The sequence below is a fragment of the Cetorhinus maximus genome, chromosome 1, assembly GCF_964194155.1.
Source record: "Cetorhinus maximus chromosome 1, sCetMax3.hap1.1, whole genome shotgun sequence".
Lineage (NCBI taxonomy): Eukaryota > Metazoa > Chordata > Chondrichthyes > Lamniformes > Cetorhinidae > Cetorhinus > Cetorhinus maximus.
Genome location: NC_135879.1, coordinates 4,670,984 through 4,684,946, shown reverse-complemented (window position 1 = coordinate 4,684,946; position 13,963 = coordinate 4,670,984). Strand labels below are relative to the sequence as shown.

The 13,963-nt window shown below is 43.4% G+C and overlaps 1 protein-coding gene and 1 long non-coding RNA gene across 2 annotated transcripts in view; one reads left to right on the top strand and one right to left on the bottom strand.

The window, feature by feature from the left end:
* The window catches only part of LOC144698006 (tetraspanin-5), a 92,870-nt gene that overhangs the window by 49,127 nt on the left and 29,780 nt on the right, over positions 1 to 13,963 (bottom strand). The gene's annotated exons all lie outside the window — the stretch shown is intronic.
* Positions 11,508 to 13,963, top strand: part of LOC144698535 (uncharacterized) — a 143,247-nt gene continuing 140,791 nt past the window's right edge. Inside the window, exon 1 of the long non-coding RNA XR_013580521.1 lies at positions 11,508 to 11,611. This is a non-coding gene — a long non-coding RNA (uncharacterized LOC144698535). The remainder of the gene's footprint in view (positions 11,612 to 13,963) is intronic.

Sequence of the window (13,963 nt, the reverse complement as noted above, 5' to 3'; positions counted from 1 at the left end):
TAGATGGGTCAGTCACATGAAGGAGTAGCTCATTCATTACACTGCACAATGAACTAATCTTTACATCAAAATTCACTCCAATAACCAAACACATTTCTTTTGACCATACTGATATCGTCAGACTACAACAAATGATGAAACATCTATAAAAGGCAATATTTGCTTTACACCAACACTAGGGGATCAGCGCTTTGAATTTTCCACTGCAGAAACTAGGCATTTGGGATTCTGTATGGCTTCTCAGCAATCTGTTTTGACAGATGCATTACATACAACAACACATTTCTCTCACACTCAGGCATGGAAATCAGCTTTGGAATCAAGTTCTGAAGAGTCATATTGGACTCAAAACGTTAACTCTGTTCCTCTCTCCACAGATGCTGCCAGGCCTGCTGGGTTTTTCCAGCACTTTCTGTTTTATTTCCGATCGCCAGCATCCACAGTATTTTGCTTTCATTATTATGGAAATCAGCCCGGTGAGGTTAGAAAAACATTGTTCAGCCAATCATATAGACTGCATCGAGGCCAAGAAGGCTCTGGCAATTCGAATATCAGATGACCAGATGTGCCAAATTAGCAAGTCATAGCTGGAACTGAAGACACTTTTCTTAAGAAATACTAAAATCAAGCAAATGTGATGGTGGACAAGATTTTAACTCATTCAAAACACATTCACTCACAGAGTTAAAATCAGGCCCAATAACTCCTTACTTAGAATATCCAAATGGACATATCTTTGTCCATTTGGACATAGTGAGATGCGATATAGAATTATATAGTATTTAAAGGACAGAACAGGCCTATCTCCTAACAGGTTTGTGTAAGTGATTATACTCCAAAGAAGCCTCCTCCCACCCTACTTCATCCCACCCTAACAGAACAGCCCTTTATTCCTTTCCCTCTCATGTGTTGGTCTAGCTTCTCCTTGAATTCATCTGTGCTATTCACCTAAACCACTCCTCGTGGTAGCAAGTTACACATTCTAATCACTCTTTTGAGTAAGACATTTTTCCTGAATTTCCTATGGGTTTATCAGTGACTGTGGGGTATTAGTTCCGTTGCATAGATGGCTAGAATGTGGTACAGAATGACACCAGCAAAGGTTCAATCCACATATCGACTGCGGTAGTTCATGGAGGACTGCCTCCTTGCCTTGCCCCACGCTTGATGCGGAGTGGTGTCCCTCAAGCTATATAACCAATTCTCTCTCTCTCTAATGGACAGAGATCTCTTTAACCCTTCGTGGTAAGCCGCTAATTACCTCATTAGTGACTCTTTGATATTTATGGCCCCTAGTTCTGGTTTTCTCAAGTGGAAAATTCTTCTTTACGTCTATCCTATCAAACTCTATTAACTTATGGATCACTATCAGGTCACCCCCCCCAACAACCCCATCCCCTCAGCCTTCCTTTTTCTATAGAAAAGAGCCCCAGCCTGTTCAGTCTTACCTGACAGTTATAACCTCTCAGTTCTGTTATCATTCTAACAAATCATGTGCAAATTCTGCTACCTTAGATTCACAATGACAGACTCTGTCTCTTGCCAAAAAAGGTCAGCACACTCACTGGAAAGGCAGCCACCAACTTTGGCTGACTAACAAAACTTGCATGGATAAACAACAACCTGACCCACAGAACTAAAGTGCTTACCTACAGGGCCTATATCCTCAGCACACCACTGGACAACTCGCACCTACCAAGAACAAAGGCTCAATAACTTCCATCTCAGGAGCCAATGACACATCTTCAGTATCACATGGAAAGACAAAGTCACCAGCGAAGCAGTCTTTTTCAGGGGCAAACATGAGGGCACTAATCAAGCAAAGACGACTTCGCTGGCTTGGGCATGTGTGCAGGATGGAAGAAGGCTGCATCCCCCAGAATATTCTATACAGGGTGTTAGCCTGTGCCAAGAGAGCAGCAGCGCACCCAAAATTCCAATTCAATGATCACAGAATCTTTACAGTGCAGAAGGAGGCCATTCGGCCCATCGAGTCTGCACTGCCTCTCTGAAAGATCATTCTACCTAGTCCCACTCCCCTGCCTTGCCCCCGTAACCTCGCACATTCTTTCTATTCAGATAGTAATCCAATTCCCTTTTGAATACCTCAAACGAACCTACTTCCCCCACCATCTCAGGAAGTTTCTTCCAGACTCCAGCCACCCTCTGAGTGAAAAAATTCACCCAAATTCTCAACATGCCCTGCCATCTTCAATGACTTATGCACATATACTCTGAGGTCCCTCTGTTCCTGCACCTTCTTTAGAGTTTCTCCCTTTATTTTATACTGTCTCTCCATATTCTTCCTACCAAAATGAATCATGTCACACTTCTGTGCATTGAACTTCATCTGCCACTTCTCTGTCCAATCCGCCAACATGTCTATGTCCTTATGAAATTCACAACTATCCTCATCACAGTTGACAACATTTCCAATCTTCATATCATCTGCAAATGTTGAAGTCATACCCTGAACACCACAGTTTAGGTCATTAATATATATCAGGAAGAGCAAGGGTCCCAAAACTAACCCCTGGGGAATTCCACTACAAACCTTCTTCCAATCTGAAAAGCAACCATTTATCACTACTCTGTTTCCTGTCACTCAGCCAATTTCTTATCCAAGCAAGAATTTTGTTCAAGTCTGTTTGCGTGGCACTGTATCAAATACCTTTAGAAAATCCATATACATTAACAGCATTGCCATTATCAACCTTCTCTGTACTTCCCCAAAAAACTCCAGCAAGTTAGTTAAACGTAATTTTCCCTTGATGAATCCATACTGGCTTTCCTTAACTATCATGCACTTGTCTAAGTGACTATTGATTTTGTCCTGAACTATAGTTTCCAGAAGTTTCCCTACCACTGAAGTCAAACTGACTGGTCTGTAGCTGCCGGTTTTATCCTTGCACCCCTTTTTGATCAAGGGTGTAACATTGGCAATTCTCCTGTCCTCTGGCACCTCCCCTGTGTCTAAGGAAGACTGAAAGATTATCACTAGTGCTTCTGCAACTTCCACTTGTCAGGAAGATACAATAATTTCATAATGTTATTGGAATTTATTGTAGAGTAATAGTGGAGTCTGTGTGTGTGAGAGGGCGACTTAATTGAATTAAAGGCAGTTGGTCTGAAGGCTTTGATGTAACAGAGGATAAGCTAAGTTTGAAATGTTAAGTAGGTAAACATAGGTGCTAAAGGGAATATTTGCATTTTTAAATAAACCAGACTAGCTTGAATTCAAAGGAGGGTTGAAATGTTTCACCTAGCCAGGAGAAGTTCAGAAACTGTGCTTATTTTTCCCCAAAGATTACTGGTAAAATTGGCACTTTGATAGATTTTTTATTATTAAAGAGGTAAAGTCCAAAGACATAGTGAAACATTGGGAATTTGCATTCAAGAAGGCTGTGTGGAAGGGAAGACTTTCTAAGATCTAATACAAGTGTGAAAAAGCCTCCAGCATCTAAGCCTCAAGCTGCTGTCTACAAAGAACTGAAGTTAATAAAACTCAAGTTGAATTGGATTGTTCAGGGTATCGTGTTTCTTTGCCTGAGTCTTTTAAAATCTATGCGTCTTACTGTTGCCTTAAAGAAAGTGTAACTGAGAGTTACATTTACTAGGGCATTTAGAAGTCATCACAGTAGTAATTTGTAGGTCTATATGTGTACTTAAAATCATTTCTTATATTAATAAAGTTTTAATTTAGTTTGTAAGGAACCTATAAGACTTGGTGTTTATTACTACCGAATTCAAGGCACACATCTCGAAATTTATACAAATTGCAAAACAGTTGTGGCAGTTGTTTCAAGTTTCCCTTTGGGATTTGAACAGCTCAGCATTTACCATCAGCTGTGCCATAACACACTCTTACTTCCCTCAGTACCCTTGGATGCATCTCATCCGGTCCTGGTACCTTATCTATTTTAAGTAAAGGATAGTTTATCTAACGCCACCTCCTTCTCAATTGTAAATGCTTCTAGTGTACCAGTTACCGCCTCTCTCACCTCAGCCTGGGTAGCATCCTCTTCCTTTGTAAAGACAGATGCAAAGTACTCATTTAATACCTCTGCTTTTTCCACTGCCCCATAGGCAAGTCCCCTTTTTTTAATCCCGAATAGGCCCTACTCTTTCTTTTACCACCCTTTCATTATTTATATGCTTATAGAAGACCTTGGAACTCCCTTTTATATTAGCTGCCAGTCTCTTTTCATGCTATCACCTCGCTTATTAGTTATTAGTTATTACGTATCTTATTAGTTTTTACACTTCCCCTCTAATCCTTCTCTATTCAGTCTGATTTTCCATTGTGCTTTCTACATGGCATCTGTCGTATGCGCACTTCTTTTTCATCTTTACCTCTATCTGTCTCGACATCTGGGGTGCTCTGAATTTATTAGTCCTACATTTCCCTTTCAAATGAAGATACCTTGACATTGCCTGCAATGCTGTTTCTTTGAAGGTGGCCCATTATTCAGCCACCGTTTCTTCTGCCATCATTTGATTCCAACCCACTCGACTCATGTGCATTCTCGTACTGTCAGAAGCCCTCAACATCAATCACGACAAATGGGAAACTCTAGCTAACTATCGATGGAAATGGCAACACCAGCAGTGGGAAGGAGTTCGCCACTACGACTACATGTCGTCCAAAGCAGACGCCAGCCCTGCAAACAAGGCATCACTAGAGATCATCCCACATCACCGGCAAGGGACAACTTCATGTGTGGCACTTGTGGCAGACTTTGCCTTTGCAGAATCGGCTTGTTCAGCCATCGATGGAAGGGCAGCAGACGATCTCATCTGACCTCACCCAGAGGCTGCATTCCTATCATTTCGCGCAGATGGAAGGATTCCAACCAGAGAAATCGTTTCTGATGGCTGAAGGATCGATAACTCACGGGCACATACTTTGGGTGATTGGCAAAAAGAGCCGGGGACGACATGAGGAAAAATATTTTTATACAGCGAGTGGTTAGGATTTGGAAATGCGCTGTTGGATACCTGTGGCAAATACAGGTTCACTGGTTGCCCTCAGAAGGAGATTGGATAAATACTTGAAGGTGAAAATTTGCATGGATATGGGGAAAGGACAGGGGAGTGGGAGTTCTTTTTCAAACAGTCAACGCAGACTCAACGGGTCACATCTACTCACTGAATTGCACAAAATAGTTCACGTGCTCACTACATTATAAGCTGTGCCTTTGTAATCGACGCCGTTGATGATGAGAAATGGACAGTTCTATTTGCTGGACATACAAGGCTGTCTGTGATAAGACCAAAGTGTTCCAACCCTGTTTGTGATAGAAAATTGCTTTGGGAAACTTCAGTTGCATTCCTAGCTTGCAGCATTGTTTATGGCTGTTCAACAGAACCTCTGTTAGAAGGACAATCCTCTATTGTACGTGACATCATCCGAAACTCTCAGCTAATTTCACTATTGAAGGCTGAAAACACAAGGGGATTCATCAATCTAGAGGGTTCTATTGCATCTTGGCCTGCACATTAAAGGCCATTTGATTAATTTCACACACACAATATGGCAGTGTAAATGTTAAACCGCCTCAAGCTGCCTTTTGGCTCTCAAAGTATAGCTGCCATGCTCATGTCCCTGGATTATCAGCTCTTTGCCAGCGAATGTTTGCAGTGAACACAAAGTACCACTGACATGTGCTTCCTAAAGGGACAGCCCTGACTTTCAAAACTTGGAAAAGACAAATTCCTTTCCAGCAAAGGGGAGAAAGATAAAAACAGGAGAGGATCCTTGTTCCTTTAAGCTTCTCAGTCATTGGTACCAATCATCCAAAATGTTCTGTTTGGTTGCGCTATCTGGTTAGCATACAAAGGCCGGAATTTTCGAAAGCTGCTATTTAACATGACTGCCTCTCTGACGTGACTGAAGATCCAATAAGCAGGTTTCTATCAGCTGAAGCAGGTGTCCTTTCTTTATTCATTGATGGGATATATGTACTGTTGACAAAGCCAGTATTTGTTGCCCATCCCTGATTGCCCCTGAAGGTGGTGGTGGGCCACCTTCTTGAGCTGCTGCAAGTCCATCTAATGTAGGTACACCATTGGGCTGTTAGGGAGAGAGTACTTGGATTTTGGCCCAGTGACAGTGAAGGAACAGCGAAACAGTTTCAAGTCAGGATGGTGCGTGACTCGGAGGGGAGGCGGTGGTGTTCCCATACCCCCCCTGCCTTTGCCCTTAGGTGGTAGAGGTCACAGATTTAGGCGGTGTTGTTGAAACAGCAGTGCATCTGTCTTAAGGCAATCATTGCTCAGATGGTTGTTAACGTTGCAAATGCTGTGACAATTGAGTGTGTGCTCTAGTTGTGATTAAGTGCAGCTGATACTAATTGAGGAAAAGTTAGGGCACAGATATAAGAACCAGTTTCCAGTATGTGGAAGGGAAAAGAAGTCTGTGCTTATGTGATACTGGTTTTGTGAATATACCCATGTTGAAGACAGGCTGGTTCCAACTTCTTCCTTTGCCAGATGGAGGTTCAGCACAGTAACAGATGGTTACAGGGCCACATAAGGAGATAATAGACACGTGACCAACTAGGCAAGTTTAGGGAGCATCTTAAAGGAGGAATGAGAGGTGGAGAAGTTTAGGGAGGAAATTCCGTAGCTTAGGACCAAGGCACCTAAAGGCATAGCCATCACTGATCAAGTGATTAAAATTGGGTGTGTAAGAGGCTGAAGTTGGAGGAGTGCAGAGATCTGAGGGTTGTAGTGCTGGAGAAGGTTACAACCTCTCCCCTAATTCTTCAATCTTCTGACTTGATCTCTTGTGCATCATCCCATTTCCCCCTCACCCAACTTTCAGCCATCAGCCTCCAAGGAGATTTGGAAATGTTCTGGAAATTCCCTTTCTAAACCCTTCAAACTTTAAAACCCACCTCTCCCACTTCATGGCCCTTTATTTGGTTTAGCATCAATGTTTTATCCAGATCTTTGCAAAGTGCCATGGGATGTTTGTGTTATGTCTACAGATGTTTGAATAAATACAAATTGGGGCTGCTGATAATGGCTACACTTGGCCTACATGACATTGGTGCTCAAGCAACCTGTGCCCGAAGTGCAATGTGAAAGCAGTCTTTAGAAGACACTGTGCAGAGAGTCTCAAAAGTGTGCATCAGTTCTGCCAGTGGAATGTCTTCAGCAGTTTTATCTCTTAAAACCACTGAAACAAGTTAAAATAGTATCTTCTCCACTGTGACCTTCACCTCGCTTATAGAGTACAGCAGCACAGCAAGTTTCATAATGAGACTGAGTTTGCTGGTGAGTTTAATGGGGCTCATTGTTGTTAATAACGTAAACAACCCAGCCACTTGTAATGAGGAACAGGTATTTAGTGAGGTGTGAATGACCACAAGTTGCTGAATTACATCTTATGCCTCTCCTCCGTCAGCGTCACGAACACTCCGGCTTTCCCTCAAGCTCCTCGTGACTGTAACGAGATGGCTACATTTGCATATTAAGCACTAATTAAAGTTAGGGTATCTACTTAATGACTCAAGGACCCTTTTTAATGATGAGACTTCCTATCCTGCAATGCTCAATCTCTCCAGCACAGAGAGAGAATAATTGAAACCGTTGGGCCTCACTCCTGCAAATTGTTAATGACACTTAAAATTCTTAAGTCATTTGACTTTTCCTTTGTCTTTTTCCTCTCGCTCAGTCCAGTCTCTTTCTCTCTCAATTTCTCTTTCTCTACCTGACTTGACTCCAACTCACCTGATTTTCTTCTCCATCATTCCGGTCTCTTGCTCAATCTCTAAATCACGCTAGTTAAAAGAGAGAGACCGTTGACCCCCCATTATCAAATTGCACTTCAAGCAATTCCAAGCTGAAAGGTGAGAGAAAATATCTAACTAACGGGGACTGGCTGTACGATGCCCCGCTCTAACAAGAAACAGCAACAGCACAATCAACTTGAACTTTCACCTACTTCACTGTTTTAAATGCTTTGGACACTTGGCCAAGTGAATCCCACAAACATTCTTTTTCTACATACCGCAAACTGCTTGAGGCAAATGGCCAATATGTTTTGACTGCTACAAGAACACAGACCAAAGGAAGAACCACAGAATCATAAAAAGGAAAAGAAAGACTGACTTGCATTTATGTAGCGCTTGGCGCGGCTGCCAGATGCCTCAAAGCGCTTTACAGCCAATGGAGTGCTTTTTGAAGTATAGTCACTGTTGTCATGCAGGAAAGACAGCAGCCAATATGCGCACAGCAAGCTCCCACAAACAGCAATATAGTAATGGCCAGATAATCTGTTTTCATGTTGTTGATTGAGGGATAAATAATCGGCCAGGACGCCGGCAATAGCTCCCCTCTTCTTCTTCAAAATGGTGCCAGGTGATCTTTTACATCTACCCGATGAGGTTTAATGTCTCATCTGAAAGACAGCGCATCAATCCCTCAGTACTGCAAGGGAACATCAGACTTTTGTACTCAAGCCTTGGAGTAAAACTTGAACCCAGAACCTTGTTGAGGAATCCTGTTTGAAGAGGACTTCGTAGTCTTGGGTAAATGAACAGCAAGTCTTTATTAACAACTCATAACTATATACATACATACAGTAGAGAGTACAGATATGGAGCTGACTCCATCCTAGGTCTCTACACATCTCTGTCCATCTGTAGACTGACCCTGACTCTGGGTCATGTGCCTTCTTACATCACTGTGTGGGCAGTAGTGTACTCAGTCCCACTTTAACCATGTACCAGACCCTACTGTTACACCTGCGATGCAGAGGTGAGTGTGCTAACCACCGGGCCATGGCTGATCTCAAATAATCTCTCAGAATGATCTCACTGAATGGTTACAGCAAAAGAGGAGGCCATTTGGCCAATTGGATCTGTGCTGGCTCTCTACAACAGCAACTCAATGAGTCCCACTTCCCCACCTTTGCCCCTAGTCCTGAAAATAATATTGATAATCTACTCCCAGCCAAAATTAGGATGATTGGGTAATTTCTCCTGTCAATCACTCACTATTGCCCAATATTGATTTTACATACACAATTTATATTGCGCAACTAACCTCTACTCTCTGTACTCTCTGTACTTTTTTTCCCTGGGAGCGATCACCCTTTTATCAGGAGATATTACTGTAGTTTCGGTCATGAGTTCTGTTTTCCAGTGGGTCACAGTGACTCGATTTAAAAAGAGTGCTCACCATTAGCCCTGCTGTTAGGTCCCACCTCACCTCCAACTCATTGGCTGGCACAATGCTATCAGTGAGCACTTCACCTATTCTTAATCCAATCAGAATTAAATACCACAGCCGGATTCAAGGATTGGATGGAAAAGTTGGAAATGCCAGTGAAGCTGGGATTATTCTCCTTAGAGCAGGGAAGGTTAAAGGTTGTTCACAGTGCACCAACTTCCTCAGTACTGTACTGGGAGTGTCAGCCTAGATTACATGCTCAATCCCCTGGAGTGAGACTTGAACTGCCTGACTCAAAGCCAAGGGTGCTCCTCACTGAACCAAGGTTTAGTGTGCTTTGTTCCTCATTTTTGCTGTCACCTGCGGACCAGAGCAATCTGACATTCCAGTCCAACCACAGCACCATTTGTGTGTTGTGGTCTGGTTCCCATGCTACTGAACCTGCCATTCACGCTCCTCATCGGAGTCATAATCGAGCAGGAACGCAATCGCACAGGTAAATGGGATGGATCAATGTCACTGGGCCCAGTATCGGCAGAAGGTTAAACAACAAAAACTTGCACTGCTATATCAACCTTACCCGAGGTTCTTTACAGGAGTGATTATCTGACAAAATTTGACACTGAACTATATAAGATGAAAACCTTGGCTGAAGAGTTTTAATGAGCATCTTAAAGGGGTAGAGAGAAGCAGAGAGGTTTAGTGAGGGAAGTCCACAGTTTAGGGCCCAGGATTGGAAGAGTGCATCAGATAAACAGGGCTGCAATTACAGGAGCCAAGGGGTGCATGGGCTAACTGCAGTATCCATCTTGCCACCCCAGTCTCTGAAGCGGGGTTTAAACCCATACCCTCCCACCTGAGAGGCGACAGCGCTTCCGGAGTTAAGGCTGACACCTTTTCTGTACAGTGTTAGCTGTGACTCAGATAGTAGCATCCTTGCCTCAGAGTCAAAGGATCATGAGTTCAAATCCCACTCCAGGACTTGACCACAAAAATCAAAGCTGACACTCCACTGCAGCACTGAGGGACATGCTGTAGAGTTGGAAGAGCTGTCTTTTGGATGAGATATTGAACAGAGGCCTGTCCACCCTCTCACGTGAGCATATAAGATCTTGGGGCACTATTTCAAAGAAGAGCAAAGGAGTTACCCCGTTGCCCCAGCCAGTATTTACCCTCAATCAGCATCACAAAAACTAGATTACAGGGAGAAGGCGGGAGAATGGGGTTGAGAAACTTATCAGCCATGACTGAATGACGGAGCAGACTCGATGGGCCGAGTGGCCTAATTTCTGCTCCTATGTCTTATGGTCTTATTATCTGGACATTATCACATGGAATTCTGTGGGAGTTTGCTATGCACAAATTGGTGGATGTGTTTCTTACATTACAACAGTGACTACAATTCAAAAGTACTTCATTGGCTGTAAAGCACTTTGGGATGCCCTGCAGTCATGAATGGTGCTATAACAACGCAAGTCGTTCATTTTAATCTTTATAAGAGTAGGGGTGTGTGTGAAGGCAGCAGTATGTACCATCTACAAGATGCACTGCAGGAATTTACCAAGGCTCCTTAGACAGCACTTTCCAAACCACCGACCACTGCCATCTAGAAGGACAAGGGCAGCAGATAGATGGGAACACCACCACCTGGAAGCTCCCCTCCAAGCAACTCACCATCGTGACTTGGAAATATATCACCGTTCCTGCACTGTCACTGAGTCAAAATTCTGGAACTCCCTCCTTAACAACACTGTGCGTGTACCTACACCACATGGACTGCAGCGGTTCAAGAAGGCAGCTCACCACCACCTTCTCAAGGGCAATTAGGAATGGGCAATAAATGCTGGCCCAGCCAGTGAAGCCCATATCCCATAAATGAATATTTTTTAAAAAGTGAACTTGCATCTGTCCAGAAACTACGTTATCAGTTTAATAAAAGGATTTCGCTTTTTATAATAAAAGGATTGGTGGTTTTAAGGAAAAGCATATACTATGATGATCCAGGAATATTTAGAGATTGTCTCAGTGTTTATTAAAACCTTGCAAAAATGGTGGCAAGTGGAATAGTTTGTCAGGTTGAATAATATGTTGTTTTTTTATTCATTCACGGGATGTGGGCTTCACTGGCTGGGTCAGCATTTATTGCCCATCCCTAGTTGCCCTTGAGAAGGTGGTAATGAGCTGCCTTCTTGAACTGCTGCAGTCCATGTGGTGTAGGTACACCCACAGTGCTGTAAGGGAGGGAGTTCCAGGATTTAGACCCAGCAAGAGTGAAGGAATTGCGATATATTTCCAAGTCAGGATGGTGAGTGGCTTGGAGGGGAACTTCCAGATGGTGGTGTTCCCATCTATCTGCTGTCCTTGTCCTTCTAGATGGTAGAGGTCGTGGGTTTGGAAGGTGCTGTCGAAGGAGCCTTGGTGAATTCCTGCAGTGCATCTCGTAGATGGTACACACTGCTGCTACTGTGTGTTGGTGGTGGAGGGAATGAATGTTTGTCAATGAGGTGTCAATCAAGCAGGCTGCTTTATCCTGGATGGTGTCGAGCTTCGAGTGCTGTGGGAGCTGCAAACATCCAGGCAAGTGGGGAGTATTCCATCGCACTCCTGACTTGTGCCTTGTAGATGCTTGACATGCTTTGGGTAGTCAGGGCGCAAGTTACTCGTCGCACGATTCCTAGTCTCTGACCTGCTCTTGTAGCCACAGTATTTATATGGCTAGTCCAGTTCTCAAGTTCTGGTCAATGGTAACCTCCAAGATGTTGATAGTGGGGGATTCAGTGATGGTAATGCCATTGAGTGTCAAGAGCCCTGGTTGTATTCTCTCTTGTTGGAGGTGGTCATTGCCTAGCACTTGTGTGCTGTGAACATCACTTGCCACTTGTCAGCCCAAGCCTGGATATTGTCCAGGTCTTGCTGCATTTGGACACGGACTGCTTCAGTATCTGAGGAGTCGCGAATGGTGCTGAATATTGTGCAATCATCAGCGAACATCCCCACTTCTGACCTTATGATGGAAGGAAGGTCATTGATGAAGTAGCTGAAGATGGTTGGGCTGAGGACACTACCCTGAGGAACTCCTGCAGTGATGTCCTGGAGCTGAGATGACTGACCTCAACCACAACCATCTTCCTTTGTGCTAGGTATGAATCCAACCAGCGGAGAGTTTTCCCCCTGATTCCCATCGACTCCAGTTTTGCTGGGGCTCCTCGATGGCACACTGTCAAATGCTGCCTTGATGTCAAGGGCAGTCACCCTCATCGCATCTCGGGAGCTCAGCTCTTTTGTCCATGTTTGAACCAAAGCTGTAATGAGGTCAGGAGCGGAGTGGCCTTGGCGGAACTCAAGCTGGGCATCAGTGAGCAGGTTATTGCTAAGCAAGCGCCGCTTGATAGCACTGTTGATGACCCCTTCCATTACTTTACAGATGATGGAGAGTAGGCTGATGAAGCAGTAATTGGCTGGGTTGGATTTGTCCTGCATTTTGTATACAGGATGTAAATGGGCAATTTTCCACTTAGCCGGGTAGATATTATAATGTTAAATTGATATCCTTTGCAGAGAGGAAGGACGACATAGAAGCTTGCCTGGAAAGCTTCTAGTGTGATTATTGCAGACAAGCACTCCATCACAAACCAGTTTGTGCTTTATCCCCTGTTATGAAAGGGCTCTATGGATCAGCATGCTGGTTTCATTTCAGGTTTTGTATTTTTGTAGCAAGTTTGCATTGTGAGTATCCGGAGTAACTATATCCATTATTAGTTGGCGAGAACTTTTGCAGTGAGCCAAAAGTTGCATTATGTCTTACAACTCATCTGGTGTCTCTCATATGTTGTGTTCCAAAGTTGCTGATGCAGTATTTTAGTGTCTGCGTGTGCGCGCGTGTATGCGTGCATGTGCGTCTGCGTGTTTACTCCCTTCCAGATACTTTGTTATGGCAAAATGCATTAGGTATTCCTGCCTGGCAGCAATTTAAGTAAGCCATGAATATTTTGTACATTATGTTCCCTGTTGAGTGGTGTAAAGATACATTACAGTACTTACTAACATGATAATTATATGAGGAGGAAGCAGTATGAGTAAGAGTCAGTAATTTCAGAATTTAAAACATCTGTAATAAATTGACTTTGGTACACAATAAATAAGCAAACTGTGATCTCACTTAAAAGTATCAGCGTTTTTTTTATGTTGGGTGCAGCCATAGTTATAAGATGGGACATTTCAAAAGTGACATGTTAGAATGGTGAACTAAGTGGACAGTTAAATTAAGTGAGACCTAGGGCAGAGATTAAAGTTGACGTCATACACTGATGTAGCGATGATGTGATGGCTTAAATCAGCTTTGTTTTTTTTTTAAAAAAGGTAGGGGTCCCTAACATTTTTTTGTTGGCAGTTGAGATAATCAACCTCACCCCCATTCCAGCCCACCACCCCAACACTGACTCTTCCCAGCCACTGACAATTTCTCTATACAGTTGGTGGTTAGGAGAGATGCATAAGGATAGTCCTGGAGTGAATTTTCAGTTGTAGAAAAGCACATAGCTTCCTTTTATTACATCACAATGATAAAGATTAGTGTGCACGAGTTTGTACATGTGTACATGGATGCACTTAAAGAGTCATAGATTCATTATGGCACAGGAGGGCGGCCATTGGCTCATTGAGTCTAAGTCAGCGTTCTCGAGAGCAACCCCGTCAGTCACAATCCCCTGCTCTATCCCCATAGTCCTGCAAGATTATTTCCCCTCAACTGTCCATCCAATTTCCTTTTGAAATCATTGATCAT